Consider the following 13,617-nt stretch of genomic DNA (forward strand, 5'->3'; position numbering starts at 1 on the left):
AGATCTTTAGCCACAAAAGCATTTTCTCCTGAATGATTTTCTAGCATTTTTCATTTCCTTATTATGATTCAAAATAGCTACCTTAAAAAAATAATATTCCTAAGGGGTTGGAGAGATGGTTCAGGAGTTAAGAGCACTCGCTGCCCTTCCAAAGGTCCTAAGTTCAATTCCCAGCACCCACATGGCAGCTCACGACTGTCTGATGTCTTCTTCTGGTGTGTAGATGTACATCCAGATAAAGTACCCATAAACATAAAATATATGAACAAATAAAATTTAAAAGAAAAATCTTCTTAAAAGTTATATAACTTGGCAGTATTCCATCAAAATAGAAGGGGGGGATGAATCCTACAAACAGAAAACCTAACTCAATCATTGAAACTTTTCAAAGTAAAGCATGTTGGAACGAGGCTGCCAAATGTTTCCATGCTGGCGCTCCCATGAGTTTTAAAGACCAAGTTTCCATGGATTGATGCTAACGGCAAAATTAACTATTGTTGGTTGATTTAACTCTTTACTCTTTTGGGGGCCTGCCACCCAGCTCCCAAGTATATCACAAGGAGGCTTATTCTTAGTTATAAATGCCCAACCTTAGCTTGGCTTGTTTCTAGCCAGCTTTTCCTAACTGGAAAAATTATCCTGTCTGTCCTCTGCTTCACACTCTGTAAAGAACTGTGTTTGAACAGCTTGGGCAAGACACTTGCTCCCTGTGAACTTTAATTCCTTCAGCAGTAAAATCTCAGGGCTCCTTAGAGATCCTGAAGCATCTCTTCTATAGCTCTACTGGAAATGCTTGCCATGCTCCTTTAAGCACTGACACCATTTATAGTTCCACTTGAAAGATGTAAAAACTGTCCTTATTTATGCATATGACTCTTAATACAACTATTAAGCCATAACAAATTGACAAATAAAGCAATAAGAACCACATCAATGAAATCAAGTCAACTTGGGGCAGTCTGTAGGGTCAGTACTGTTCACAAACTGAGCCTGGATCACAGTGCGGTCAGCTCTCTTTCAGTTCCTGGGTGCTGGACAGGAAACGCGGGACCTGACTCTTCTCCCACCTTCTCCTCTGCGGACCATGGAGAAATCTCAAAAGAAGCTATGGTGCTATGTCAAAGACATGGTTTATTAATTTTACCACATGCTGGTAAAATTTATAAGCACATGTGTAGACTTCAGCACTGAAATGCCACATCAGAATGCAGTTTTAGGAATCCTGAACTTGAATAAGCTTAAGTTATTTTCTCTCAGATTTCACTGAAATAAAAATAAAGGATTTTTTTTAAATCTCACTTTTTTCTTTTTGTACTTTTCTAGATTTTACCATTCTCTATAATGAATGTATTTTTTCCAAATGACTGTCTCAATGACAGTGTCACTGAGATACAATTCTCATCATACAGCTCCCCCTTGAAATAGGGTAACTATAACAATCCATTCTAGAACATTCTCATCTCACTTCACATCCAGCTGCCGGTCACTTCCTACTCCCTCGTGTCCCCCACAGCCTTCCATACCCACTCAAACCTTACTAATCTCCACAGCAAGGCAAAAGGGCAGACACGGGTTCAAGGGCAGTCCGAGCTATAGTGTGAGATCCTGCCTAAAAAAACAAACAAAACAAATCTGCCTGTCCCCATAGATTACAGACATTTCGTATAAATGAAGTTAGAACAGGTGTAGTAATGCATGTCCTTAATTCTAGCACTTGGGAGGCAGAGGCAGGTGGATCTTGGTGAGTTCAAGACCAGCCTGGTCTACATAGGGAGCTCCATGACAGCCAGGGCTACATAAAAGAGTCTTGTCTCAAAACACCAAAAATAAATAAATAAATAAAAATAAGTAAGTAAATAAGTGGACTTATGGAATACACAGTCTTTTGTGATTGGCTATTTTCAGTTATTACAGTGTTGCCAAGGTATATCTATGTTGTGCCATACTTTATGCATATAACTCCTAATGTAATTATTATACCATAGCAAATTGACAAATAAAGCAACCAGAATATGAACACACCATTTCCTTTTCTTCCCAATATTTCACTGTAAGGACACAACCACACTTTATGTATCCTTCTATCAACTGATTAAACATCCTGGTTGTTTCTTAGAGTATGGTGAGTAATATAGAGAGAGACAATGAGCTGTCCAGGGAACTGCACACACATCAGCTTGGCTAGAAGGAAAACTATGGGAAGACCAGGCTTGCCTCTCAATGCATGTTCCTTTCCTTCTACTCCAGTCCAGGCCCCCTGGAGAACTGAGGAACACGTCACTCAACATACTCCCTACGTCTGTTCAAAACCTCTTGGACTGCCGGGCGGTGGTGGCGCACGCCTTTAATCCCAGCACTCGGGAGGCAGAGGCAGGCGGATCTCTGTGAGTTCGAGACCAGCCTGGTCTACAAGAGCTAGTTCCAGGACAGGCTCCAAAACCACAGAGAAACCCTGTCTCGAAAAAAACCAAAAAAAAAAAAAAAAAAAAACCTCTTGGACCCCATCTTTCTATTTCCTACTAATTCTGTAAACCCTCTTTCCAATTAATAAGCAGTTCATCTGCCTCTCAAACCCCAAAGGTCTCAACATCATCATCACCATTACCATCATTTACACGTCTGTGTCTGGTTATGTGCACGCGAGTGCAGCGCCCACAGAGGCCAGAGGCGTGGGATCCTCTGACTGAGGTGTGAACTGCAAGTGTGAGCCGTCTGATGTGGGTGCTAGGAACCAAACTTGGGTCCTCTGCAAGAGCAATACATACTTTTAACCTCCGAGCCCTGAGATTAGAGGCGCGTATCACCACACTTGGCTCAGCAGCCTGCGCTCTGAACTGCTGAACCTCTTCTAGGCCATCGGAGCCTATTTTAAAGAATCACAATATAATTGTCGTAACCTACAGAACGGGGAAATTCTACAGTGCCAGTTCTCACAAGCCCCAGTGGAGATGTCCAGGGTAGAGGTGAACCCACATAAAAGTCAAAAAGGACAGAAAGGACTTTACAAACTTGTCCTCTGACCTTAATTTCGTATGCACACCATGGTACTGTTCCTACACACACACACACACAAAGTAGCATCTAGTTTTTGCTAAACTGGCATGCAGGAGACAGAGGCAGGAGGAATTTTGTGAGTTTAAGGCCAGCCTGGTCTAAACAGCAAGCTCCAGGCCAGTCAGGCAACATAGTGAGACAGGGTTTCTCTGTGGTTTTGGAGCCTGTCCTGGAACTAGCTCTTGTAGACCAGGCTGGTCTCGAACTCACAGAGATCCGCCTGCCTCTGCCTCCCGAGTGCTGGGATTAAAGGCATGTGCCACCACCGCCCGGCTGAGACATAGTCTTTTATAATAACAATCCGCTAAAAGAAATCGAATTCTATATACTACTTATTGTATTATAAATTATAGTAACCAAAAAGGTTTCATATACATTTCCTTTCTTTAAAAAAATTAAGTTAAACTGAGCGTGGTGACACGTGCCTTTAATCCTTTAATCTGCACTTGGGAGGCAGAGGCAGGTGGATCTCTGTGAGTTCAAGGCCAATGTGGTATACAAAGCAAATTGCAGGACAGCTAAGGCTGTCTTAAAAAACAACATCAACAACAAATATTACCTCAAATTTATATAAAAATCATTGTTTTAAAAGAAACAAATTACTTTTTAAAAAATTACTCTTGTGTGAATGTGAATGTGTGTATGTGAGTCTGAGTGTTTGTGCATGCACAAGTACCACACATGCTGATCAGAGGACAACCTTGGGAATCAATTTGCTCCCTCCACGTTGGTCCCCAGGATGGAACTCAGGTCTTCATGGTTTGGTGGCAAGCCTTCTTGACCTGTCGAGTCTTGTCACTGGCAGAGATATAGCCATGGTCTATATCTGAGGGACTTGATTTCTCACCAAATGTTCTGGTAGAGACTTACACAAAGTGCTCTGTGTTGCGTCTGCACCATGATACCAGCGTACTTAGTGACAGTCTGCTTACATACAGCACCAACACCAGCCATCAAGTTCACCAGGCCCAGAATCTCTCATGAGCCTACGCATTTCGAAGTTATTCACCAAAGTGGCGGATTTAGTAATATATGTATAGCATAATATGTTCTCTTGCATGAATTAGGGTTACTTAAAATTCATTTCTTTAATTCATCTAGGGTAAAGTATAATACTTCATATGGCAAACACAATTTTAACTGTATTATAAATCCTAAGTGGAGAGCTCGTCAGCTTATCTTGTAGTCTTCCAAATAAGGAGCAGAAACTTAGTGCTATCGTTTCGGGAGCTAAGAAATTACAGCGTCCAGGACAATTCTACTTTTAATTAAAGGCTCTCAGCATCTCGCATATCCCTTTCAATCTCTCCCGCATACCAGAGGCAGATTAATCTTCAGAAAACACTACCTTTCTGTCTCACACAATAAAAACAGTGGCTCCACATACTTGTGGAACAAACAGTTCTTCATGTCTCAAAAATCCATAATGACATGTTACTGTCTGCTGCTCAGTTTAGTTCATGTCATCTCACCTTCTATTTTCACTGAGCATCAAAACATTCTCTTGGACACAAATCTCAGTATCTGCAACATTCCACTACCAATAGCTCCGAATCTCTTACAGCCGGTCCACACGCTGCTAAGGAAAATGGCGACTGTATGAACCAGCAGAGCATCGACCCAGCTTCGGCTGCATCCCCAGTGTTGGTTAGATATGCTCTCTAATACAGCAGTCAGAGCCAAAGACCACCACAGAGCTGCTCTGAACCTTCCCCTCCAGGCCTGCCTACCCTACTCACAGTTAGCCTCAACTAGACCACAGAAGAAACTACTGGAAGCTACTCGGTAGCCAGTATTTCCTCTCATCTCAAAGGAATGCCTCCACATCTGCTATTCTAGAATAATCTTTCTTCCTGATCCGCTTTTGCACCTCCTTTATTTCATTACAGAGCATGCCTGTAAGCAAACCTAGTTCCAGCTCCATCTGCACACTGGGAAGCTCTTGAATATAAATCCTTTACCCTAATCCTACACCAATGAATAACTAAACTTTCCATGAAAACTCATCCACAGGAATGACTCTTGACTACAAAACACACAGAAGACAAAAACTGATGTTTAAAACAAATTTCTTAAAGTATAAAGGATACAAGGCAGTCAGGCATGGTGGAGTTCCCTTTAATTCAGCACTTAGGAGGCCAGAGACAGGCCAGCCTGGTCTATATAACTGGTTCCAGGCCAGCCAGGGTTACACAGTGAACCCTGTCTCAAAACAAACAAAACAAAACAACAACAACAAAAGGCACTTTTTAAAAAATGAGTTATCCCAAATACTGTATTTGGATAGGAGCTTTGGGGGGAAATAGTAAGACAGGTTATCCTGAGCTACACATTCTAAGAAAAGGGAAAACCAACAGTAAGAACGATACTGGAGAACACCTCCCAGTGCCTTTTCTTTTCCAAGGACTGCTGGGAAATGATACCTTTTCACTTTCCCCTCAAAAAGATGTGTAGTTGGCATAGGTGGGCTGGAACTGTCCCCTGGACTGTGTCCCTCTTCCTGACGAATTCACCACACTATCAATACAGACGGAAATACAATGAATACATCAACAGACCCTGGCTGCTAAATAAGCTTTTATTTAACTTTCTGGGACAAGAAATAAGTTGTCTCAATACTCAGGTTTTCCTTGCATTAAAATTCAATTACCTTTTTTTTCTCTTTGGAGAATTACTTTTTTATAATTGAGGAGAGGAACAAGGTAAATACGATTTTTAAAGTCGACACAAGCCAGAGTGCTCTTGGCAGGCACAACAGCACGGGCCAGGAGAAAGAACATGTCACAGTGGGCTTCAGGCTCTCTTTTCAAGAGCTGGTCTCACACACTCCGAAAGCCAAGGCCCACTTCCCAACAAGGCTTCCCTGGCACTGAGCCTTACGGGAAGCATTGTGCGGCACGGCAGAGCCCTGGGTTCAAAAGCAGACATTCCTGGAATAGTTGCTGCTTCAGCCTCGATGAGGGCCCCTGAAGCAAGACTTTGGCTCTCTACCTAGGCGAACCTTCTGAGGCTGTCAGTGACCATGAGCCTTGCACAAAAGCAAAGCTCTCCACAGCCTGGCTGGGGTTGTAAGAATCAAAATAAACAAACTCCTGCCAGCCAAGAGGGAACCTGCAGGAACAGAAATCAGCCTTATGAAGTAAATGCTTCTTCAGCTTAGAGGTTACTCTGTAACAGATTGTTCTTGCTAAGAAAAAACGGGCTTCCATGATGAATTAAATGCCCTGAAACTGGGGTACACATGCAATACTAAGAAGAAAAACCTCCCATCCTCTTCTGATCCAAATGTTTGGTACATGACTAAAGTAGGGAAGACACATGACGTTGTTTCTATTTTGGACAGTGTTTACCTAATGTTTTAGGTATATCTCTGACACAGTAAAAAAAAACAAAAACCCCACAACAAACCTAAAAATAGTTGGAGCAAAACATCTAGGACACTAGGGATCTAGCTCAGTGGTAGAGCTCCTGCCTAGACTATATAAATTCCTGGTTGGGCCAGTGAGAAGCTCCGGGGGTAAAGGCACCTGTCACCAACGCTGACAACCTGAGTTCAAGGCCCCGGACCCACACAGCGCAGAAAGAAGCAGACGCAGAGAACCACCTCTCACAGTTGTCCTTCGACCTCCATATGTGTCTGTGTCGCACGTATGTCCCCTGGCCCGCGCACTTGCGCACATGCACACAGATAAATGCAATTTTAAAAGTTTTTTAAAATTCCCGTGTTCAATTCTCAGCACACAAAACAGAACACAACAAATTACTCACTGTGTGGCATAAAAGGATGCCACCAACTTGAGACAATTTTCCTGCTTCATCCTCCCAAATTCTAGGTTACAGGCTTTAAGGACAAGCTGTCACTTCCTCCTTTGATCTAACCTGAGTATACAAGAAATAATGTGGAATACTTTCTCGAATCCTTAGAAGTTATGGACTTTATACTTGAATTAAATAGACCTTTTCCATATTCGATGAGTGTGTATAGGGGAACAAACCCAAAAACCTTTGTACATTCATAAGGTAAAAATTAATTACATTAAGCTTTAGTGAATAAAACCCGTTTTTAAAAAGTAAGTCCTCATTGAAAAAATCTTTAACAATGACTTTTGGTTCACCCTATAATCATATTAAATTTACAGTAATACGAACTGTACCTGCAAAAGACAGAGACTAGGAAGGACTAGGCATGCATATAACACGAGAAACAGCAGAGCCAAACTGCCTTAAAGTATAGGATATTTAAAAGTTCTCAAACACCCAGGAAAACATATACCCAATATTCTTAAATACCCAGGAAAATAATGTTCTGTTGAATCACAAGGTGCACATTTTTTTTTTTATTTTATTTATGTTTTTGAGACAGGTCCTCTCTGTGTAGCTGGCCTTGAACTAAGTGAGATCTTAGCACCTGCCTCTGCCTCCCAAGTGCTGGGAGTAAAGGCGTGCACCACCACCGCCCCGCAAGGTACACATATTTAAAGGGAATCATTAACTTCAAAATCTACAAGTAAATGAAGAGGTTATTATGCTTTTATTCAAACTAGAATGCCACCACCTAATAACACTGAGTTTTCAAAACACAGCTAAATATAAAAAAGGATATAGTGATCTCTCAGGTGGTAGTTTTCCAGGGAGAACAATGTACATATTCTCATAAATTAAAACAAAACAAAACAAAACAAAACAACCAAAACTTACTTACTTAGAGGAGGCTAGCCTTGGGCTCACAGAAATCCACTGCCTCCTCCTCTTTCTTAAGAGCGGGAATTAAAAGTATTATATCATCTTAGGGACTATGGTGTTAATTCTTACAATCATAAGTACTGTCAAAATGCCAATGCCCAAATGTCAATTAAGGCTGCTAATTTGCTACTGTTTCAGAATTCTTGCTTGACAGTGCAATAGAGAAAATGCAGATTTGCCATTATTTTGATAAATACATATTATCTTTCCAGTCCAAATGGCCAGGGATGACAAAAAACAGGAAGTCCTAAGATAGCCTGGTGCAGTGGGGCCACCAGACAAGGTCTCTACCTCCAAATATGGCAATTTCAAAATCATGCCTACAACACTTATAGGAATCTTCAACTACCATAAAACTTAGGAACTTTGAAATGTACTATATTTATTTTTTTAAAAAAAAACTTCAATTGATTAAAAAATAAAAGTGTCCCCTGTTGAAAGTACACCTGTTTTTCCCATGGGGACAATCACAAGGGAAAGTCGGTATCAATGTAAACCTTAAAGGCCCAATAGAAGAGAAAGCAGCATAACTGTTTAAAGACATCAGACCTTCTCAGACAGAACATCTCTTTTTGGAAGCTCTTCAAGCATTAAAGGGGCTTTTTAAAGAAACGGAAAAATTGCCAGGCTATCAGTTTTCTTCCTCAAATAACTAAAATAAATTTACTAGGGCTAACTTGCAGGAAACAATGTGTTTTAATTTTTCTTCTTTTTCAGAGGGGATCTAGCTATGATGTTTAGGCTGACACCCCTCCCAGTACCCTGTGTTTGTGCTTGTGAGCCCCCTTTCTCAGCTTCTGTCATAGCTGAGATTACTGGAATATACAACTTCACCCAGCTTGGTTTTCTTTAAGAAAAAAAATTGTTTTTAATTTTCTTCTTTTAGATTTTTGGTTAGATTTTAGAGACAGGTTCTCCTTATGTTGCCTAATTTGCTCAGGCAGACTTCCAACTCACCATCCTCCTGCCTAAAAAAACAAGCTTTATTACATTGTATATTTTAGCTGTATAGCATGATTGTATAAGATACATATGTATTACATAAGATACATGGTATTAGTGGTTATTAGAATGTAACAAATAAACACAATCATCATGTCAGTATCCCCATGCACCCAGGCATGGCTACAATGTACTCACTCAGCACAAGGCTTAGGCTATTCAGAACTGCCACTCTTATGCTGTGCACTAGCTCAGTCTACCTGGTCGCCCTGCAGATTCGATACTTTGTATCCTTTTGCCTATATCAATTTTCTCTTTGTGGTTCTATATTGTATTCTTTTTTTTTTATCAAACCAACAGACACCAATAAACAATCAATTTCTATTTTCAAGTGCAAATGAAAACACTACCAGAATGTGTGCACCTCTTTCACAAAAAACTTTTTCCAATTCTGTATTTTCTCCTGTAAACATTCTACAGGCTGCCTTACAGTGAGCCGGTCTATAGAGACTGGATTTTAGATAGAAAGTCTGTTTATTGATCAGGGAAACAGATTTTTTTTTCTTTTTGGTCTTTCGAGACAGGGTTTCTCTGTGTAGCCTTGGCTGTCCTGGAATTCATTCCATAGATCAGGCTGGCCTCGAACTCACAGAGATCTGCCTGCCTCTGACTCCTGAGTGTTGGGATTAAAGGTATGCATCACCACCGCCCAGCTCATATATGTTTCTTGCATTAAGTTATAAGGAGTCTTAATTAGGAAATGTATTGGAACAAGGTAGTCAAGACCAGACCAAGACAGGATCCCCACAGAGGTCAGCTCTAAGCCTGGGCCTGGTGACTTCAGCTTTAAGCCACGGTTGGTTTCACTTGAATTAGCGCACCTGCTGCAAAGCAGCTCCTGTAGGCACCTAGATGATGCACCAGCAGCTTTATATAAAGCCACATTTCCCTTTAACAAACATAAACTCGCATTCCCCCAGTTTCAAAGCCAAAATACCATACCCTCTTTCCTAGATTTTGCCTCAAAAATTACCTTGCCCTTGATAAGAAACACCAGGCTACAGAGAACCACATCTCCCAAACCATTAGCCACACTTGAAAGCGGTCCAGGAAACAATACAACAATAAACAGCAGGTACCCTACCTGTTTCGCGACAAAGGTCAAGCGTCTCATGGGGCAAGTTCTCCCTACTCAACGCCAAGAGACTTAGTAGGCAAAGACTCATACAGCCCTGGCACACTGTTGACATATGGATAGAAAGGCCTGTCACAGTGACACCCCAGGAAATGACTGAGCACTCCATTCATCTGAGGATACTCCCCAAACGAGTCCTGGACACCAGTGCTCACTAGAGAAGCAAGAGTTCAGGGTCAATACAGCACAGGAAGTGACTTTTTAGAACCCTCTACTTGTGCAGAACCTTCTCAATTTAAGAAAGAAAACACTTACAAAGAAAGAGAAGGAAGAAAGAAAGGAAGGAAGGAAGGAAGGAAGGAAGGAAGGAAGGAAGGAAGAAAGAAACGGCCTTGTTATGTATCCTGAGAGACTCAGACTCCCAGGGTAGAAAGGCATTTTAAGCAGCAAACACCAAACTTATGGCTGCATGCCAGCCAATGAGGGAGGGCAGTATTGACTCCTGGACATTTGCACTGGGGTCAGTTGAGACGGGCTATGAGGGTGACCACATCAGAACTGCAGATCTAGCAGGGAGTCTTGGCAGCTATGACACGCAGAGGACTAAAGCCACTAAGGCTATTCCACCTGGTAAACGGGACTGCTAGAAACATTTTAAAATTATCTCCCATTTCTTTTGAATGGTGCAGCTCCAGCCTTGGTTCCAACACAAACCAGAACTGTCATTCAGTAATTCCCAATTTCAGTTCTCATTTAAAAGTTCCAAGCAAAAAACCAGTAGTTTCCTTTCTCAAGCAATCTGATTATGGTAACTTAATAAGAAAAACAATTTAAAGACAGCCACAAAGTAACCAGAAAGCACTATTAGAAAGAAAAATTACTTCAAGGGGGACAAAAATAGCACAGGATACAAAACCTGCAACTGTCAAGAATGTGACTACAAATTCCTTAGCTAAGTTTGTCTAAAAATGTAAGTCTAAATGTTGAGTATAAGATTCATTTTAAGCTGGGCGATGGTGGTGAGAGTCTTTAATCTAAGCACTCACAGGCAGATCTCTGAGTTTGAGGTCAGACTGGTCTATAGAGCCCAGGACAGCCAATGCTACACAGACAGGCCCTGCCTCAAACCCCCAACACCCCCAAAATCATTTTAAAAGTGAAATGACTGTTTCGTTTTTAGTATCTGGGTCCCAGGGATGGGGCTGGTTTCTATATTAGTGAAGCACTTGCAAACACAAACAAGTAAACCATTAACACCATGAAAATGGAAACAATTGATCATGTGACACATGCCAGGCAGGAGGATGATGAATTTAAGACCGGCTTAAACCACAGTCAATCTTTCAAAAAAACCAAAGGTGAGGGCTTAATCAGCAAAGTATTTGCAAGCATGAAAACCTGTTTCTTGATCCCCAAAGATACAAATCTATAATCCCAGTGTTTACGGGATGGAGGAGGGTAGATCGTTGGAGCTCTCTGCCCAGCCAGCCTAACAGAGGCTCTTAGGGAAAGAGGTTCAGGGACAGAACATGCCTCAGGAATGTAAAGTGGACAGCAACTGAGGAAGTCATCTGACATCACACACACAGGGCACACACGCTCATGGACACACAATCATGTATACCACATACACAAACAAAAACAAGGTACTAGGAAGGTAGCTTGGAGGCAGATCATTTGCCTAGCTTGTGCAAGGCCCAGGGTTTGGCCCCTAACAAAGAAGGGGAGAAGAGGAAAAGGTAAATAAAAATAACTTCTCTTCCATCAACTGCTCAACAGCAAAATAAACACTGCCCTACATTCTCTAGGACTGATTAGGCTGTGGTCCAAAATTATGAGATTTTCAAAAATGTACTTTTCCCACAGCGTTAAGTACATTTACCTTTTGTGGTGTCAGGTACGGAATTCAGGGCCTAAAACATGCTAAGCAATTGATCTACCACTGAGCTACACTATATATTCTTGGTTATTTTAAATGCAGAAAAACTCAAGGATAAACTTGGTAAGTGAATTTTGTCCTTATTCTCATATAAAAATATCATTTTCCTGGGGCTGGAGAGATGGCTCAGAGGTTAAGAGCCCTGACTGTTCTTCCAGAGGTCCTGAGTTCAATTCCCAGCAACCATAGTGCGGCTCACAACCATCTATAATGAGATCTGGTGCCCTCTTCTGGCGTGCAGGCAGAACACTGTATACATAATAAATAAATAGACCTTTAAAAATCATTTTGTTATATTCAGTTGTTAAAATATTGTTTTGGGAGGGTTACTAGACTTCTTCTGAGTTTATGAAAATGCTCAGTTGGGTGTGTGTGTGTGTGTGAGATCATCTTTCTTTTTCTCCTTTCCTGAGATATGGTTTGACTGTATCCTAAGATAACTTTGAAATCAGAACGGATCTCAGGTGGTCCTCAAACTCGTGGAGCCTCAGCCTCCTTAATGCTAGGATTAAAACCTTACATCTCTATGCCTGGCTATATTAACCAAACAAACAAAATTAACACTAGTGAATGAATCCTCGGGATTTCCACTACAGTTAATAACTCCTTACAGTGTACTAACTTATTCAAAAAAGGCCATCTTCAGGTGTCAATTCTTTATGCCCTTGAGTTTCATCAGCTAAGGATAATCTTCGGGCTACTTGGCAGGTGACACATTCCTCAGAAACTCTTTCCTTGTGCATTTAAATGCCAAGCTCAATGATGCTGCCACAGAGTAAGCAGAAAGGATTGTACATATTTTAAACTAGGGAGTTGATTGGCCGCAGCTTCCTGCCTTGATGGAATGGATAATGGGTAAAGCTCCAGTCCGAGCCCCCAAACACTGAAATCACTCTCAAAGAATCGGATCTTCTAACACTGCCCCAAAGACTGCCAAAATTCCCATTAGAGCATCCTATTTTTAGTCTTTGCGATCGGCCTTTTAAATTGCATTCTACAGTACAATGTGCTTAACTAAGTTTACACAGACGAATGAAGACGCTTTCTAATCCTTTGAAACATAGGACAGAATTTTAAGCTTTCGAATCTTATTTTTTGTTCAGCCTTAAATTTAAGTCTTGCAAGCATGCATATTAAAAAGAAAAGGTAAATCTTGGCCCAGAGGAAGGACAAGAAGGGAGACAACCAGGAGGTTCCTGGCGACCAAAGAGGTGGCGGTGGAGGGGAAACAAGGTATGGGGGCAAATAAAAACCACCCGGAGGAAAGCGAGCATAGGCGCCGGGCCACCGAGCTGGGAAGACACCGACGCGGAGTAGAAGCCGCAGGATCCCCGGGGAGGCGAGCGCGCGCGGAAAAATTGGCGCGATGCGCGACAACAGCGTACCCGCAGAAAAGCGGGGGAAACGGGAGAGCCGAGAGGGGGCGGATGCGAAGGGACCCACTGCAACTCCCGGGAGGACAGCGCCCGGGGAGGAACGAGCGACTGTCCCCAGCACCGCGGCCGCCGCGAGCCGGCAGATCCCCTGCAGCCCGGCAGCTCGTCTCACCTGGGCATCCGAGGCAACGCAAGGACTACCGCCGGGAGCCGGGTCTGTTTCCAGCCCCGCTGGCTGACATGGCGGCCGACGAGCTGTCACACAGCTGCCTCTGGTCTCCCGCGGCTCTGAAGGCTCGGACACCTCCAGCCTCCCCGCCCCGCCTCCCCCCGCGCGCCCCTCCCGGCTAGCCGCCGGACCGAGGAGCATAGAGTGCGAGAGGCTAGAGAGGCAGCGCCGAGTGCGGGGCGACCATAGAGTTCCAACT

General features: G+C 42.5%; 1 protein-coding gene across 2 annotated transcripts in view; it reads right to left on the reverse strand.

Moving 5' to 3' along the window:
- The window catches only part of Cnst (consortin, connexin sorting protein), an 83,725-nt gene extending 70,230 nt beyond the window's left edge, over positions 1-13,495 (reverse strand). For both annotated transcript variants that reach the window (XM_057770556.1, XM_057770555.1), the window contains exon 1: positions 13,362-13,495. The gene's annotated coding sequence lies outside the window, so the exon portion shown is untranslated. The remainder of the gene's footprint in view (positions 1-13,361) is intronic.
- Positions 13,496-13,617: the final 122 nt, after the last annotated feature.

Source organism: Chionomys nivalis, chromosome 5 (genome assembly GCF_950005125.1).
Source record: "Chionomys nivalis chromosome 5, mChiNiv1.1, whole genome shotgun sequence".
Lineage (NCBI taxonomy): Eukaryota > Metazoa > Chordata > Mammalia > Rodentia > Cricetidae > Chionomys > Chionomys nivalis.